This window comes from Xenia sp. Carnegie-2017, unplaced genomic scaffold (assembly GCF_021976095.1).
Source record: "Xenia sp. Carnegie-2017 unplaced genomic scaffold, XeniaSp_v1 HiC_scaffold_23, whole genome shotgun sequence".
NCBI classification, from domain to species: Eukaryota; Metazoa; Cnidaria; class Anthozoa; order Malacalcyonacea; family Xeniidae; genus Xenia; species Xenia sp. Carnegie-2017.
Genome location: NW_025813486.1, coordinates 6,556,630 through 6,575,363, shown reverse-complemented (window position 1 = coordinate 6,575,363; position 18,734 = coordinate 6,556,630). Strand labels below are relative to the sequence as shown.

The 18,734-nt window shown below is 34.1% G+C and overlaps 2 protein-coding genes and 1 long non-coding RNA gene across 7 annotated transcripts in view; 2 read left to right on the top strand and 1 right to left on the bottom strand.

Annotated features, from left to right (window-relative positions):
* Positions 1-18,734, top strand: part of LOC124449669 (serine/threonine-protein kinase/endoribonuclease IRE1-like) — a 100,239-nt gene that overhangs the window by 54,042 nt on the left and 27,463 nt on the right. The window lies entirely within an intron of this gene.
* LOC124449691 overlaps positions 1-18,734 on the bottom strand; it is a 112,604-nt gene that overhangs the window by 87,819 nt on the left and 6,051 nt on the right. The window lies entirely within an intron of this gene.
* LOC124449738 lies at positions 11,473-13,265 on the top strand. The gene is made up of 4 exons (XR_006949557.1): positions 11,473-11,553; positions 11,800-11,854; positions 12,024-12,079; positions 13,234-13,265. It is a non-coding gene; the product is annotated as an uncharacterized LOC124449738 (long non-coding RNA).

Sequence of the window (18,734 nt, the reverse complement as noted above, 5' to 3'; positions counted from 1 at the left end):
GTAATTAGTATAGTGTAGAACTCAAGTTTTTAGCCTGTGTTTTTACGACTTTTAAGTTTTAGCCTGCTACAGCTACCACAACCCTCGAAAAATACTCTCCCATTTACAAACACCTACAAAATACTAACGGAAAATTCCAACACTCACTTTGTGTTTGACAATCTTAGACGATGCAAATACCTCTAGCTGAAGTTAGCTATCTACACAATAGACGCAAACACAACTAGACCTGAACAAGTTGTAAATAATTTACTCCTTTTACGGTTATAATGCATGCAGGAGGGTATAAAGGTTACAATTGGAAACAATAGGCAACAAAAGGTTACATCAAAGCAAATTTATGGGTAAAGCTTTCATCATTTTATTATGATACATGATAAAGACATGGGCTTAGAGAGATTGATAATCAAAAAGTGGGTATGATTTTCACATATTCATGTCATATAATTCGTTAAAAACAATGAATTTCAAAAGAATTCAAGACAACAAATCATGCATATATGAATATGTGCCCCCCAATTTACAATTGACCTAACTGTTGCTTTTCTGGAAAGTATCCTTAACATATGATTTCTAAGAACAATGAATAATTACAATTTCTAAGAATAATCAAAAATTAGAATTTCGAAAAACAATGAAAAATTTCTATTTAATGATTACATTATACACAAAAGCATACTGCTATAAGATAAATGTCCATAGAAAACTATTTTCATAAAAATCAAAATGTGAGAGCCATTGCTGTCTCCATCATTTGAATAATGATGATTTATACGTTGTATTTACAGTTACACTTAATCTCAGGTAAGGTCAATTATCATTTAGTTCAGCAATCACTTATTTGTTCTATGTTAACAGAACGTTTCCCAAACATTGCTTCCGCTGGCGATATCTGCAAAATTTAAAAAACGTTAATGAGACTTGTTGAAGAATCAAGGTCATTTCAACTATATAAATGTAGTTTCGTTCAGTAGAGGACGGTTACAACAGTTACAGCAGTCATAAATCCATTTTAAAATACTTTGCAGCTAACCATATTTAAGCTATTTTGGTTCTTATTTTAAATTCTGTGTTATCGTTACGATTATCTAGGTGTAGGCACGTATCTTTTTCATTACGGCTTATAATTGATTCCAAGTACAATGGAGTACAATACGCAATAGAAATGATAAAGATCGAGTAGTTTGTTGTTATCGCCAGTGCCTGACACAATCGGAGAATACACTCATATTACAATATATAGTTACTACATTATTTAGGGGCTGCAAGTACTATACTTCAAAACACAACAAATGTTATTTTCAGTGATTAATTGATTATAGAAAGTTCTTCACCTTTCAAAACTTCGCCCATTTCATTTGTTTCCTCGTGGTATTGATCGGTTACTCTCATAACTGCCTCCCACCAAAGATTACCACTAAGAGTAAATGTGCGATCAGTGGCTTTCTCGTATCGGAAGATATGAGGTGTATACGGTTTCGACCAGGTGTTTGTAAAACGGTCGTACTTCATAACGTCGCCCCATATTGGACGCATAACTTTAAATCGCACCTCGATATTTGTTGCTCTTGAAGAAATATTCACCCTCTTCCCATCACCACTTACTTCTTCTGTGACTTTTCTTTCGTTTAAATAATAGGTTACAATCATCTTTGAGATCCATGAACCTTTGGAGTAATATTTAATGGTTTTTCTGGTCAACTGCTCTTGGCTTATATCGTCGAGAATTGAATGTTGTTGGGTCTTTGACGCAAAATTTTCATTATTTGAGCAGGTTGAATTTCTTTGAGGGCAATAAATTTCGTCAGTTGATATAAAACCCATTTCTTTTGTTTCTCCATACTCATTACTGACTCCCATAACTGCCTCCCAACGAAGATTACCACTAAGAGTAAATGTGCGATTTTTTGCTTTTTGATAACGGAAGATGTGAGGTGTATATGGTTTTAACCATGTCTTGTTAAAACGGTCGTACGTCATGACATCACCCCAAAATGGACGCATAACTTTAAATCTCACTTCCACATTTGTCGCGCTTGCAGAAATATTCACTCTCTCTCCATTACCACTTACTTCTTCTGTGACTTTTCTTTCGTTTAAATAATAAGTTACGATCATCTTTGAGATCCATGATCCCTCGGAATAATATTGAATGGTTTTTTTGGTCAATTGTTCTTGGCTTGTTTCATCAGCAATTGAGCGTCGCTGTGTTTTTGACGCAAAATTTTCATTATTTGTGCAGGTTGAATTACTTTGATTGAAATCGATTTCTACTGTTGATGAAAAATTTCTCTCTGTTTGAGAGCTATGTGTCAGGGGTTTTGCAGATGCTCCACACCTCACGTTTGAATTGTTCTCACTTAGTAAAAAATCATTTGCTCCTACCTGTAACTCATCAATTGAAGTTTCTTCAAACACTTTATTGTATGATTGTTTTGTTCTTTCTCTTCGCTGATTGTTTTCCTTTTCCTTTAATTCCATACGCGCAAATTCATTCTCATTTGTTACATCATCATTCTCACCGTTTTCTTGAGTTAGATAAAACTCGTGCATTAGTTCCTGTAACCCGTCAACATCCTCCCCACCAAATGCATTTTCTTCGTTTTCCAGTAGATCCAATAACTCTTTGTCTTGATTCTCATTCTCACTTACAAGTGTTGTCAGATCTACCTTTTTAGACGAACTATCTACGAGCTCGTAAGCAGCGTCGTAAGATTTTTCAATTGCAACTCTCGACGCCAAAATAGCAGCTCTTTTACCAACAAGGCGCAATAGTTTAACTGTATTTTGTCCAGTCGTACGTAAAAAAGCTTGCTCGATTAAGTCACCTTCAATCGTTGGTGCGGCCGCAGATGAACCACCATCAACTAAAGGTTTAGTAACTGCACCTGCTGCTATTCCAGCCGTCGCTCCTATCAATCCTCCCAATAGGGCGTGAATTATGACCTTCTTTAGAGCAATGTTTTCTTTGTCAACTAATTTCCTTGAGAGAATAGAGCTCAAAGACATTATTATTCCACCAATACCACCATTAGCTGCTCCCATTCCAATAAATTTACCAATCGAAACCGCACCTGACGATAATGCTGCGTTTCCAATGCCTACTATTCCTGCTGTGATGCCAATGGATGCACCTCCAACGAAGACACCTGCAGCTCCACCTATCAACGCTTTTTTGATCCATTTCTCAGAATCCATTCCATCAATAACAGATCGTTCTTTTAGGCATTCACCTGAAGATTGTAAGCCGGCGCCGAATAACGCTCCACCAGCTATTGATCCTAATGTTACAAAAACTGGTGCACCGAGACCAGCCGTTAAAACAGAACAGGTGATCCCGCCGACAGCCAATAAAGAAGAGAATACAAGAAAACCAAGTCGCTTCCAAAAAGCTTTATGTTGCTTTACACTCCCGCATTCAGATAAAAAAATTGCTTTCCACCGTTTTAAAGAAAACCATCCTTGTTGATAGTCAAAGTGGTTGTGATATTGAGCTCGATATTCATCATTTAACAAAATTTCCTTTGCGTGAATTATCTTTTCTGCTATTTCCTTATTGCCATTAGGCTTGTCGGGATGCCATATAAGCATCATTTTAAGAAATCCTGTTTTGACCGCTTTTTTTAAGTCATTTACATTCATTTTACGAACTTCTTTCATGTTTAATCCTAGTTGTTCATACAAGTCTCCAGAGGGCAATTCGTTTTCTCGATTTATGTGGCGACCGATTGTTTGCTTGCCATTTTCGTTTACAGTATTTCGTTGACAAGTTAATGATTCATTTATAGTTATCACTTCAATATCGTTGCAATTCTTGGGTCCAAGAAGCTTCTTTTCATTTCTATTGTCTATATGCGCAAAATTTCAAACTTGAATGATTCCTTATGATGATAGCGATGATTCTCTGTTGGTTGGAGGGTTTTTGAAGAAGTCGGAAACTTGCAAAAAGGAGACCAACCTTTGTAATAGTTTACAGTGATTTTAACATTGGAATGGTTTTCAACGACTAAGCATTTATATTGATCATCCGCCATTGAGTTTTGTTTTTTAAACTCTTGATTATCCAATTTTCTTTATGAGACACTGTCGTCTTAATGTTCAAAGTTCTGCTTAATATGTCATCACATTAGTTCCTGAGAAAAAAATCATTGTAAAACTGAAGTATTAACATTTTTTAATTGCAGACTTGGAGATTGCAGATGATTGCCTCTTCTGAACCTCCAGATGTGCTTTGGTATAAACGTTACTGAGGAGTAGTCTGCCGAAATACATCGTGTCGTTTAATTTAGAACTATTGGGTTAGTGCTTTTTATTTAAAACAGTTCTTTTAAGAACTGTCAACTTGTTATATTACTTTTACCATTCACTATGTTATTTGCTATCTTTAGAACTATTTGTCACCACGACAAAGTCCCTATGTTATTATTTAAGAAAGCGCTATAATGGTGATGAGGTTCGTGACCTTAATAAATTGGTGAGACTTAGAGGAAAGGTTCGCTCGGTGGTAGCAGCAATCCAGAATTTTACGATAACTGACCGCGCGCTCCTCGCTCTTATGGCTAAACACGTCAGCAAAAGTGCTTTTTTATTTTATTTTGTTTTGTTTTTTTTTTGAAAAAGAAATCTTCAAATAACTTTTGGTTATTATACTTATCTTTAAATGTGCTGATTCGCAAGTGATCTCATTAATTTTTTCTGTATATACCTAAGTCAAAATAACTAATAGGAGAACTGCATTTGAACTATGTCTACAAATCATAAATGCATGAAACAAGTTTAAAATTGAGTTGTAATTTCAACATAATTTTCATGTTTCATAGTCCCATATTCTCATCGTGTTGATTTTTTAGTAATATTTCAAAATATTGTCATAAATCCTTCAAGATTATTTGGAATGTATAAAAACACAAGCTTTATAGTTACGTCATTCACCGTCAAGATTGTGAAACTCTGTGAAATATAAGTGCTAACAGTCTCTTTGGAAGTTTCTAGCAACAAAGAAAAAACACTCCAATACTTGGATGAATACTTTTTTACGATCAAGACTATCATATTCATTTATCCTTATATGGCATTCCTACAGCTCAATGAAATTTGAACCAATCAAAAAATCCAGTTTATTAAAATTTCATTTTAAAATGAGTAATGTAATAGTCCGTGATCTGTGACCGATTTTCTTTCATTCCCGTTGGACACCTCAAGGAAGGTCGTGAAAATTCAAGACAGAACGACTTTACATGCTTAACGCAGTTTTACTTCTTGTCATCTCCAAAAAGCTGCAGTTTTATTGCTATATTACATTAAAATTTTAAAATTTGTAGCTCATTACAATTTCGAAATCCGCCATTTTCCCCAAGGAAATTTCATGTTATTTATATTTTGTGTGCTAGTGCCAGACCTAATAGAGAGCTATTCCGCACGATAATACTGGCAACATAAATAAAATGTCTGAAAAATACATATTTCACTCGTGCATTAGGTTGGATTTTAGCAATTGTTGCGAAGATAATATTTTGAAAGTTATAATCGTATTGTGCAAGACAAGGCGCGCTTTTTTTAAAGGTCTGTCTCGAATTCGTCGTCAATGTCATCATCTAAAAACTCCTCTTCCTCAACATCATTGTCGTCATCAATATCTACATTCGTGCATGCAGTACACGACCATACATCTGTATACTTCACTCCGGCTTTGTTACATGAACAACGTTGGGAGTTACAGCCACATGGCAGCCAGTCTTACAACCACAATGAACGTTATCAAGTAGGGAATTCGGCGCTAGGGGAATGGTCATCCATAAGATTTCAGACTTGCAGTTTCCCGTCACTCGTTTGCCACCCATTTTCATCCGGAGGAGTAATATCCATTTGTGGTTGTAAACAGAAAGGCCAAAGCGCGGCTTGGTACAAAAATGTAAGTTCCATAAACTTCCATTGCTAATCAAGAGTTAGTGTAAATATTGCTAAAGTCATTCTTATTGCATTCTGTATACAACTGAGAGGTATTTTGCAAAAAGAAGTTAAAAATCTCAGTTAAGAAGCATAAAATCTCAAAACACCAAGCTAGAACTCAACATTATATGATTCTTAGAACAAACTTAGCTACTATTTGTTTACAATATGTCAGAAGTGGTAAACTTTTGTATTTTTCAACAATCTCTTTCATAGGTTGTGATGATTGTTAATCTTCAGTTAAGGCTTTATGCTCAAGACCATGTTTTACAGTTCAAGAAAGAATATTTTTCCGTGAGCCATTTCAGAAGCCAGAAAGCTGGGGTTTTTTGCTTGGGTTGAAACTTGTTTTATTGTAAATTTGATTAGCGAGGACTTTCATAGATAAAAGTTGTCCTTGTCATACCATGAAAAGGAGAGTGAAAGACTTCTGGCACATTGATTGAAAAAGTGATCCTGTATATATATATATATTTCTCAACAAGAAATGTAGTTATGATTCTGATCTATACATGCTAATTTACTAATTTACTGTGTCCTTTGATAAAAGTTTATAATGTTGATTTAAAATAAAGAATACCTGAATTATTTTTGAAGTCATTCTTTATATAATCAATGCATGGAAACAGCAACTAAAGATGGTTTTGGGACATTGGTATGTAATGGAGACAAGATCCTCTGTTAGAAGTGAGCAAGCACTTTAATGCTTAGTGTAGGTTCTACAAACCAAAAAAATGTTGTCCTTCTATATTTAAAAAGAGAAATTTCAGAATTCTACTTTTCCAAAGTAAAGAATGGACTTCACTTATCCTATGTGGAGTGACCTTGTAGAAAGAGTGGTCAAAACATTGAATCAAAGTAATTCTTGTGTTTAGTGAGTCTAATAGCCTGATAGCAATACTTTTAAAACTTTATTTTTGCTTTTACATAACTTAAAGCAGGTTAATCACAAAGGCATGTACTTTATGGAATCTGTAACAGCTGTAAGCTGCTAAATGTTTGTTCTACAATTTTTACATTTATCTTAGGCCTATGCATAATGATGTGCCTCTTTAAAAGCTTATTAACAAAAAATTCTTTAGTGGTAATGATCAATTTCATACCAAGCTTTAGTGATTAAGGAAAAATTTATGGAAAGATGCGTTGCTATCCTTCGAAAAGTGAAGTTGCGCACTATTTAACCATGAGTTCTTAAAACTGACAAGATTTAGGTCTAAAATAGGCTTCTCCTATGTTGATACATAAGTGCAAAGGTGACAGTTTAGGTTTGCTTCCAAAATTTTCGACAGAATTCTTCATTTAAAACTTACATTTTACTTGGACTTTATTAAGAGTCTCGCCTTTTTGCCACCTTTCAAGATGGCACCCGTAAATAAATTTGCCTCACCATGACAACGGCAGTTAGATACAAACAGTTCCGCACAAAAAAAATGGCGACATTCAAAACGGAAGGAGCGAGGAATTTTGAAATTCAACCGCGAAATACTAAAAAACTGCAGCTTTTTAGAAGTGACAATAAAAAGAATATCAAACAGCAAGTGACTTTCTATCTAATTTGAAAATTTTTTGACCTTCCTTGAGGTGTCCAACGAAACTCATTTTTAAAGCATATTTTTGAGGCACAGATCACGGACTATAAGGTCAAATAGTTGGAGCGCTACTGAATAACACAAATATAGCATAATGCTATTTTCTGTGTTTCTTAATAACATTGCGACTATTTAAATTTATGTTTATCGTCATATTGGCAAGCGGAATGCTTATGAAAATCTACGTTAACATCAGTATAAGATTCATTTTTTCAGTATGAAGCGGGATTCTTTCACTGAAGGGCAATCATGTATTGCCTAACATTAACATCGGTATATGTTACTGTATACTTAATATTGAATTCGAAACAAAAATGAACAAGAATATTCAGTTGATTAATCTCTGATAAACCTTTCACCTTTACTTTTCACAAGGTCGAGACTTAAAGCGCAAGGCTCTCTACATTTTAGTTGACTCTTCTCGTTCACAAGGAAGAGGAGTAGAAGGTTAAAACACAAATGTTGTGAGATAAGGTAGTTATTGTAAAATGGATAATGTTGTTGATGTGAAAATGAAACTGTCGAGAACTATCATAAAAATGAACGACAGTCTTCAAATACAAAGACAAACAAATATATTTTTGTCTTCGAAGTTTTCTTCTCAAGATGTGATTTCAAAATCCAAAAAACTATCTAATAAAACCGATGACAATTTAGCTAGTTTGGTCATAGACACGTTTTATTCTCAAAATGATTTCTTTTACTAGGAATCAATGTAATATGTCTACAATCAACGAACACGTCATCCAAACTCACCGTTTTTATTGAAGACGATTGTCAACGATAAATATTGTTCGTGTTTTATTCACGCTATGCTTCTTGTACAGGAAAGATGCTCGTTGTTGTTGTTGACAGTTCCTAGACTTCAGACAAACATTCCACGAAGGTAAACTTCATAACCAACTATCAGGTCTGTATGGGATAATTTGAACTGCGCAATAGCTTTATAATTAGGTTGTTATGTACAGTGCTGCCACTCTAATATTTTAAATTTCACTACGTGATGGAATTTAACTACTTGGGTGCTTTTCACTCAGTGATTTCACAAAACACGACAGGATTACATTACAGGATTACTATTTTGTTATAACTACACGCAAATAATGTCGTTTTTAGGAAGTAATAAAATGCTAGTAATTTTCAACCGCAAAACAAAGTAATAATTCATTTACTTAGAGAGAATGACATAAATAAATGAAACATAGAACGATAATATCCAAAATATGGTAAAAAAAAATTCCGAAGAAAGTGTCGGCTGGACATTATTGTCGGCTGGAATCGGTTAAATTGTCGGCTGGACATGGTTTTTGATAGTATCCAAGACCTGGTTGTCTGCGGTTTGTATTGGATTACCCTTCGCTCAGGCTGCACGGTTTACATAATCTGCTTTTGTTGCCATACTTTAAAATGTACAATCTACACTGAAATTTGTTACTTTTGATGGTAGCACCAAATTTATATTATAATTTCCGATAACTTAACAATCTCAGTGAGGAACATACAGTTTCAGCCTTTATTTCAACATAGAACAAAGCTTTTCGTGTCGCGGGAAACTAGTTATTTTGCACGAGAATGGTATTTAGAAACTACAGTCAAGCTGTCGTAGAAAACTATAGGACATAATAACACACACACTCTGGCTTAGCTATTTCGCGTCTTTTCAGTCTTAAATGTGAAAAGTAATTTTCCGTCATTCGTTTTCCGCTTTAATTCAACATTTTCACGGCAGCGTGCACGTGTATCTATGACGTCATTAAAAGTGTAAGCAAAGTCAAAGTTCGGAAATAGAAAGCTTCTTACATTATGATGCAATAGTAAAAAGATATTGTGGCTCAGGAAAGGATTAGGAAACATTAAAAAGGATTCTTAGCCATTATCCAAATATGCTTAGAAAAAATACGCAAAACAATCCCATAAAATTATCGTAATGCTGGAGCCGCGCGTCGTGCTAAAAATGAGCTTAAGCGCTATAGAGATGTCCATTTACGGAGAATGTACTTAGGTTTGATGCTTACCTTTTCTTGCAACGCATTTGCTTACTAAAGATTATCGAGACATGATGTACACCATTTCCTGTCTAGAAAAGTCTATTTTCTCTCTACTTTTGCCAAGAACTAGTTTAAACACGCTTATTTTATATCTTTGTATTTTGAAATAGCGTTCCTATTGAAAGAAAAAGTGAGAGGACTCGTGTAGAAATTATTGAAGGTTTCTTCAACAGTTGAATTTATGTAATTTCATACCAAATAAGCTGCGTGTCATCTAAAACCTTTGTACTTAGCCGTAATTTTTAATTACTTGAAGACAGCTATAGCAATCATTCATTTTTACCGTTTGTAATGTACATAGTTACAAACATAGAATAGGCATTAGACACATGTACTAAGCAAGACTATATTTATGATACTCCAATGAGGGATGATAATTGACAAGATATCTCACAATTCATCGTGAGGGAATTTTTTAAGTCGTTTTCCGTTATCATGTTGAAATTATCATTCAATGGCACATCGTTGATAATATCTTGCGTCTGGCAAATTTTTTTCCTTATCAAATTCTTCACAATTTTTTTTTACGCACAGAGCCGAGAAAATACCTGTACTGGTGTCAAATAACCGGGAAAAAAAAAGCGAACCTATTAAGGTCGGTCATTAAACTGTTGTTTGACAGTTTATGAAAGATAAAATAAGATTATAGGAGAACTAAAGTCTGAAAACACAACAACGAAGGGCTTGATTATGTGGAGGTGAGCTGGACCGGATAGCGAATAGCCTCAGACAGTATATAAACTACATTATTACATGAACACATAATTACATGACAGCGCATTACAATATATTTAAAAGTTAAGTGTGAATAATGTGGCCGAGAGTAGCTAAATGAGATGAATATTTTGAATTGTTTTCATGTTTTCATTGATTTGTGTTGTTATTATAAACACGCGATTTTTTGCGCGCCGTAATTTCCCCAGCCGGTTAGCCATATATCATGTCGATAAAAGCTTTCTCGTCCAGCGGGCTAGCTCGCCTTCTTATATAATCAGGCTCTAAGTGTTTTCACTTCGCCGCTATTTGCTTGCGTGCTGCTATTGCGAGACTGTGTACGACGAAGCTTAATATATTGTCCAAACTTTGACATTGTTAACATTTTCAATGACGTTATAGGCACTAAAAGTGGTGAATTAAAAAAAAACATCAAGGACAAATCAAATCTAAAGTTCGTTTTTCGCGTGTCCATTTAATTTAGTTCAATGGCGCGGAGAGACATGCACAAGTGCACCTGTTTAAGACTGTCCACGACGAGTATTTCTCAGAATGCTCACAGAATAGTATTCTGCAATAGACGTTTCATAAAAGACATTCTAAAATCTATTACGTGCTGTTGACATAAGAGAGTAAGTTTGTTTATATTTCTTTAAGCACATTATGGCTAATGTATCTTATAATTTGCATCATACGAATTTTTGTAAAGCTATTTGTTGTGGGAAATCATGCCGACGTGAGGTTTATATTAAATACAATAGATACAAACATCTTAACTATGGATATCATCACCGTTGTACTGTCTCAATCACCTCGATTATTACAATACATTAATGGCATCATTAAGGGCTCTTTTCCCCTCATCGCAAAATGCTCTCGCTGCGAGCTTGCGAGTCTGTTAAATTAGTTGAACAAAAAAATTTGTTCAACTAATTTAACTATGCTGCAATTCATTGTCAGCTTGCTGCGAGTAACTCGCAGGCACTCGCAGGCACTCGCAGTGAGCTTGCGAGTACGTTTTGCGATGAGTGGAAAAGAGCCTTAAGTCAGTTAAAAGTTGAAATATGTCACAGCTGCATAGTTGATGCAGGAGTGCTCAGAAGTGTGCTCTGAAGAGTGCATCCTTTATATGGTCAAATATTTTCTAACTTGGACGAGTCATTGCAATACGTCACTGCAATTTGCTTTCTTGGAAGAAGCCAATCACTAATCTTTTATAAGTTATAACATATTTGTGAAAGTGCAAAACTAGGGTATGTGACAACAGAAAATATGTCTCATAGTAATACATTTAACAAGAATACATTGATTGCCTTGTGTTAAGGGATTTGAAAGAAACATCGGCTTTGGCTCTTAAATTTTAACAAAATTAAATGCTGAATCTGGCCATTTCATTGCTTCATATGATTTTGACAGGATTGTGGGATTAACTAATATGGCCAAGGGCATTTTCAGTCATTGAATATTTAATAAAATGTTTTTTTCTGCTTTACTTACAGGAACAAGTTTTATCAGCAGTTTCCCTAATTTGTGGTAATTTGTCAGCTCAAAAAGGTAAGTGATGCAGTGCATCTTTTGTTTTTTCTATGTTTATCTCAATTCATCCATTTTATTAGTTCCATCCTTAGTGTATGTATTCCTAAACTTCTAAAACTCAATTTTTCCCCTAACCTGTTTTAAAACTGAATCTTTGCTTTCCTTGAACCCAACCCTAACCTTATAGCTACCCTGGGTGGATCCATTTCCTTATCTGACTTTGGCATTTTGAGTCGTGAACATGTGAGCCACTATAAAGGGTTGTTTGGGGACATGCGTACTACCAAAGATAGTATTTGGTACTACTCCAGATAGTATTTGAAATTTTGACTCTAGGCAGAGATATTGTCTGCATGTTGAAGGTTTTATTTAGAAAAATCTTGGCCGTACCTAGGCTCAATAAATGAAGTCAGGAACTTTTCCCAGTTTTCATTTTTATTGTGAAAAATAATTCTCTTCTTTGGATATCTCTGGAGAGAGAAAGCTTTATTTATGCTCTATCTTTGCATTGTTGCAACTCACAGAGAAAATCATGTTAAGTCTTCTGTTTTTTACTCAAGATGTTGTACACATTGTGACATTAAACAAGCTAGAAGGTGATGCTTATACAGGTTTTCGATGAAAGCAATGAATTCTGTGTTATACATGTAATTTATTAAAGTAAAAACTAGCATAACAACAAACCATATATATAATTTTTGCTTCAGGACACAAACTTTATAGTACTTTCATAATTCTTATCATCAAAACACAGAAGTATTTGAATAACATGATAAAGATGCAACTTTAATAAAAAGTACTTATGCAATGCAATGGCATGTTAATTTCATAAATTTTACTGAATTATTGATTTAAAGCTCTTCAATACATACAACACAATTTGCAAGCAAAGCAATGCAATATATATCCAAAAATATGCAGTGTCTGTTTTGGCAAAAACAAACAATCAATTGGAAATGTATTCTTCCTCTCGGACTCGTTGAGCACATTTCTTCTTATGAAGTATTATATACAAAGACACGATAATTTGTCTCCAACGTCCAAAATTCTACATCTTTTTGTGTCATCTTTATGATTTTATCTCATCTTGTATAATGCATTCATAATGATTCCACTGCTTTTTTTTGACCTCTTTGGAAACTGCAATACTATCAAAATGCTCAAATATATCTTTTATGTGAATAAGATAGCTTTTTTATGCATAAATGATTATATTAAGAAATGTTGTTTGTCATTAAATGATCCTGGTTACGTAGTTAATTGAGTATTAAGTTTGTAAAAACAATTTAGAAACAAATAAGAATGTGAAAAATGGTTTTACTATTTCAAATTATTGTATTTTAACAACGGTAGATTTAATTTACATATTAACTGCATCTGTTCTCTCTCTTCTGCAGAGGTTTTTGAAGTAACCTGTCATTTCTGATCATTGCAACGTTATCATCAACTAAACTGCTAACGTTGAAGTGCCTCATTTTTACTGGCAACTATGGGATGTTGCATTTGCTTTTGGGTTTGTTACTTAATTAAGCAGGGGGGGCTAATAATATTCATATATGCACATACTTTGTATTGTTTTGTATTGAAATCAATCATTATTACAGATTGTACAATATTAATATTTAGATATAGCGCCTTTATTTATCAAGCTTTGGCCGCCCTTGTATTGAAGATACTTGTATCTTCTGAACTACAATCTTCTGTTTTGTTCGTTGATGCTCTATTTCATTATGTTTCTATTGAATACAGTACCTGGTATGCTTCATTTAATGTTTGTTGTTTGTTTTATTCACATAATCAGTTGTACAAAGTTATAAACCTAAGCAATATTTTGTATTGGTCTCTGCCCAAAGATAAATCTATTTCCATTGGTGCACCCCAGTACAGATGATGTAATATGATTATCACAGTATTCGCAACTCTCATTTCTATTATGCTAATTGCCCATAACATAATACTTACAATAATTAGGCACTTTGAAATGCACGATGGTTGATATAATTTTCAAAGTCTACTATTCCTGCAGTAGGTAATACAGGTTGGTGATGGTGAATGAAAATTTCGCAGCAGCTGCCTATCCATGTGGATTGGGCATGTCATGAAACTTCACGCATGAGAGTAAAAAATTCTGAAGATTCCATTTCATAATATATTTCATAAAAGTATTGAAATGGCGTGTTTAATATGCAAGAAAACATTTTGTTTGAACATTATAGCTGAAATTTTAAAATATAGTAAATGTCAACCACCAATTTTCATCGTCTTGTTTATTAGCCTGCAATAAAAAAGGGCACATTAATTCCGATATTTGTTTAAAATATTTGATACAAAGGGTGGAGGAAAAATCACGAACAATTTGTGTGAATCTTAGTGGATTATGCGACTTATTGATCTGTTTACTATACACAGTTCATGGAAGACTGCGAATGTTCTCGAATGTTCTCTAGCTTATCTACACTGTTGAGATTAGAGTGCACCCTCGCTGGTGCTCGTTTGATATGAATTATATCCATATTTCATGTGGATTGTTCCAAAAGCGAATGTTCGACGAAATTTGAGCACCATTGGCTGCACTTACTTGATTTGGGTGAAGAATAATTGTTGCCTGCTGCGATTTTTTATGAGTGTTTTTTGGCAATATTTTTCATTCCATAAACTCTAACTATATTTTCGATCTAAAATTAGTATTGCCAAATGAAATTTTTAAACTATAAAAGGAGGTACGGTGTGTACATGTGGATAGCGTGGTAAATGTGTTGTCACAAAATGAACATAATTCAAAAAATAATACATATTTAAGTAATTTACATCAAACTTTAAAAACTGCTTAAGTTTTCAAAAATGTGCTTTATATTCACTGTTTGCTGTAGCACGCATCATACACTTGCCGAATGTCTACACTTTGCTTGTCACGTGAAAGCTCGCTTGCTCAAATCATAGAAACTCAGGTTCTTTGTCAATCGACCGATAAATCTAAACGCACAAGACTTTACATGGAAGCGTCATTGGTATTTTTTTTTTTTTTGAAACGGTAGTGTACTTTTGTTATTTTTTTAATAATATTTTGAAAATACTAAATTTCTGACAATTTTCGCACATTGCAAGGGAGTGTGAGTATATCATTGTGTAGAATGTATTTTCTGCTCATTTCTGAAACGAATCATATAACTTGTCTGATTTTTAATGTCATTCAACATTATTTAAATCAGGGGCGGATCTAGGGTATGTCAAATCAGTCTCGCGACTGATGTTTATTGTATAATTGTTTGAATTTCATTGTGAAAATTCTGTTTTATATCTGAAATCTTACGTAAATATCACGTTAGCAAACAGATCACTAGATTTTAACATATCTGGAATTATATTAACTGACCGATAAGCGTGGTGGCTCGACTGGTTCGACCGATAACGGAGTTCAAGAACGGCTAATTAAAGCCATTCCATTGGTCAATAGCCAGATCAGTGGACGATCTGGAATAATATCGATCGATAAGAGGAGTGGCAGGACCGATAAGAGTGTCTAGTTGCTTTCGTGTAATTGGTTCGTTTAAGGTTTTATCTTACTGTGTGATTGGTTTGACCGATTTCGACTGATAGCCAACTGAGGTAACATTGTCATGCTTACTGTCTGAATTAGTGTTGCCAAATTACGTATTTTTGTATTTTCATCATTTCCATAAAGAATGTATAGATAAATCATAGTTCAATGAAAAAAAAATCTTCATAGCTCAACAGTTCTTTCAAAACAACGACGATTTTAAGTTAATCCGATGTTTTTCGAATACTTCCGAGGGTTTTCGAAAATTTCCGAGGTTTTCCGAATATGTCCGAGTTAATCCGTTAACCTCCGATCTTAAAAATTAGATGTAATATGAACTTCTTGCCATTTTTGTGAACTTTTGACGCAGCGAGCGTGAATTTTTTAAAATTTCATCTGGCAACACTGGTCTGAATTGTATGTTTGATCGTTTCATAGTAATTTGCTAAAGCATGATAGAAACTATAATCAGCGTCACCGCAGAAATTTGGGAAAATCTTTTACAAATTCATATATTGACATGAATGCTGCTGTCCAGATTGCGATTTTTTCAAGAGGGTGAAAAATTTATGAATGAATTGTAAATGTTCGGGCAAAGACGCGAGAGACATTTCAGTCATCGATGTTCAAAAGCAAGCCATCATTTTGTTAGAGATTTCTCAGCAGAAATTTACATCCAAAATCGTAAGTAAAGGACAAGTGAAGTGTATGCATGAATGTAAAATATCAAAGTCAATTTATGCGAGTGTGTGATGCGATTTATGTCAATATGGCGTATGGTAAGCAGATTGATGCTTCTAAAATTGTTGTTGCCGAAGGACTTTTAGCTATGATTTCTATAGTGCTTGGTGAATCTCGGCCGTTATATCGCCAAGTATTTAAATGGAAAAATCTGTAGCTATAAGGTGCAATGTTATTATATACCTTATTATAAACAAATGTTTTGGGCTTTTCAGTTTATGATCATTGATCATTCAATCATTGGACAATTATACTACACATTGTTTAAGATTTGAGAAAACTAACATTGATTACATGAGAAGCTGTTTACTATAACATGTGATATTGAGTCTTATGATCCATGAAGCTTTTTATTTTGACAATTTGACTGGGATAGTATTAAACCTGAGCTATTTCACATACATGAAATGTTGTCCCATGTCATATATTGTCCCCTTTTCTAACTGAACACCACATGTAGAGATGTAAAGGTGTGTTAATCTACGACTCATATTAGATTGTTTGCCATAATTCCTAAGGGCTATTGATGTATGAAAAGCATTTTCTATAAAGTAAAGATGTGTTCCTAGGTATGCAGATAAGCCTTGAAATTTGGCAAAACAGCCAAGTATTTTCCATGATCACTAGGTAATTTTTCTGATGATCATTATAATTTTTAAACTAAATTATTTTAGATTTACATTTTAACTAGTTTTGATTCTATGAAAAGATATTTATCATAGCCAGTAAGCTTGACACATGATCCAATTTTAACATTCATGTAGTTACATGATTAAAGACATGCTGGTTACATTCTGTTTTTTTTAGCAAGTACAATGCTACTGGTAATTGCTATATAGCACAACTTGCATGGACTTACAGAAGATAATAGTCTACTGAAAGGCTTCATAAACTTTAATGGCATTAAACTGTCCTTAATTGCAAAATTTCCTCTCTGATACTTATTGCTTATTCTTTGGCAGAAAAAATTTTGAATTTTTCTCAAAGGTGAATTTTCTGCCACTGTAAGTGGAAATGGGTTAAGGGTTCAATAAACTTGCATGGTTTGAAGTCTGAGCTTTTTACATTCATGGACTGTCCCTTGTAGTACCTCACTTCTAACTTAAATCATTACATAGAGGTGTGAATGGGGTTACTAAGGGGTCTATGCCTGACAATTTGGTAGAAATTTTAAAGACTATCTCTGTTTTGAAATAGCATTGTTGTAAAGTAAATTTTATGCTCCTAAGCATGCTAATGAGCCTTAACATTTGGCAAAACATTCAAGTATTGTTCACTTTACAGTTTTTTTTTGAAAAAAACAATGTCCACATAAAGCATTTTGTATTGGTCTAAAATGCTGAAAATGGCATTCAAGGCTTTGAAATTCAAAATTTCTCACTCTTCCTAGCTTGGCTACTCGTTGTAAATTTTCCTGTAAAGTATTAATACACAAATGAATTGAGAAAAAAGCAATTATGATTTGTGTTCTGTGGAGCACACTTCAAAAATATTTCCCACTAGGCTACCTATGCTATAAGTAACAGAATTTAACATAAAAGCCCATCATGACACAATGACATCCAAAAATGTCTTATCGAAATCAAAGCAGCCCATGTCCCCCCATAAAATCATTCTTGATCCATCCCTGTCTTGAAGTGAATGCACTAAATTTATCCCCAGTTTTACATTTCACATTTTGTGTATTTGTTAAGGTGCAAAGAAAGATTGATTCCTTCTCTGTTCTAACTCAATCACCAAACTTGTAAGATACAGGGCCAGGACTCAAGTGGTAAGTATCCTTTTCTGTTCTATGCATATTATTAAGTCAAGTTAATCTTGCAATAGAATGGATAAAACATCACCCAGATTGTAAAAAATTGAATGCATGATTAGGCACCATACCACTATCATACATAAGTCTACATACGTAAAATATGCTGGCATTGGCCAGATTTGTGAGCAACAAAATTTTATTCATGACCATGGTATCAGGGTGTCTGTACAGAGCACATGTTCATTTGAAATGTGGGTGTCCATCCATTATAGGAAAAACACCTACACTTTTCCATTTAAACTGTGACCAAAAGTAGAGGATGGGTGGCTATGGAGGTTTCAGGCCCCGAAATGATTAAGATTGAGGTGCCAAGACCCCCCTCCCATTATTCAATTATTCATTGTTACAAAGAGCTTTTCAAAGTTTTTTCTGAAATAAGTTCCTCTTCGACAATGGAAAACAATTGACATATAAATGGCCTCTCATACTGTCTGTCTCTCATACATAATGACCTAATGAAGCTGAAACTTTGCTTAATGGTCTGAATGCCAAGCGCCTGCTACGACGTTTCTTGTTATTTGCTACACCGCTGTATACAAAACGTGTTCTGCTGTCACAGTCAGGGAAAAGCTCTTATTGTTGGTACAACAGCTTTAAGAAAGTAGAAATTAAAGGAAAAAGCAAAAAAAAATTAGGACATCTAAACATATTTTAAAATCCTGATCACGTAAGGTGCATTTGCCCAAAAGTCTTTCTTATTTTTCATTAAGCTGCAGATGGTTTTCCCTTTTCTTCGGTATTTAAAGAAACGTGATGTTCGTGTTTATTTTTCGGTATGCTAGTGTTTTAAACTTTTTTTCTTT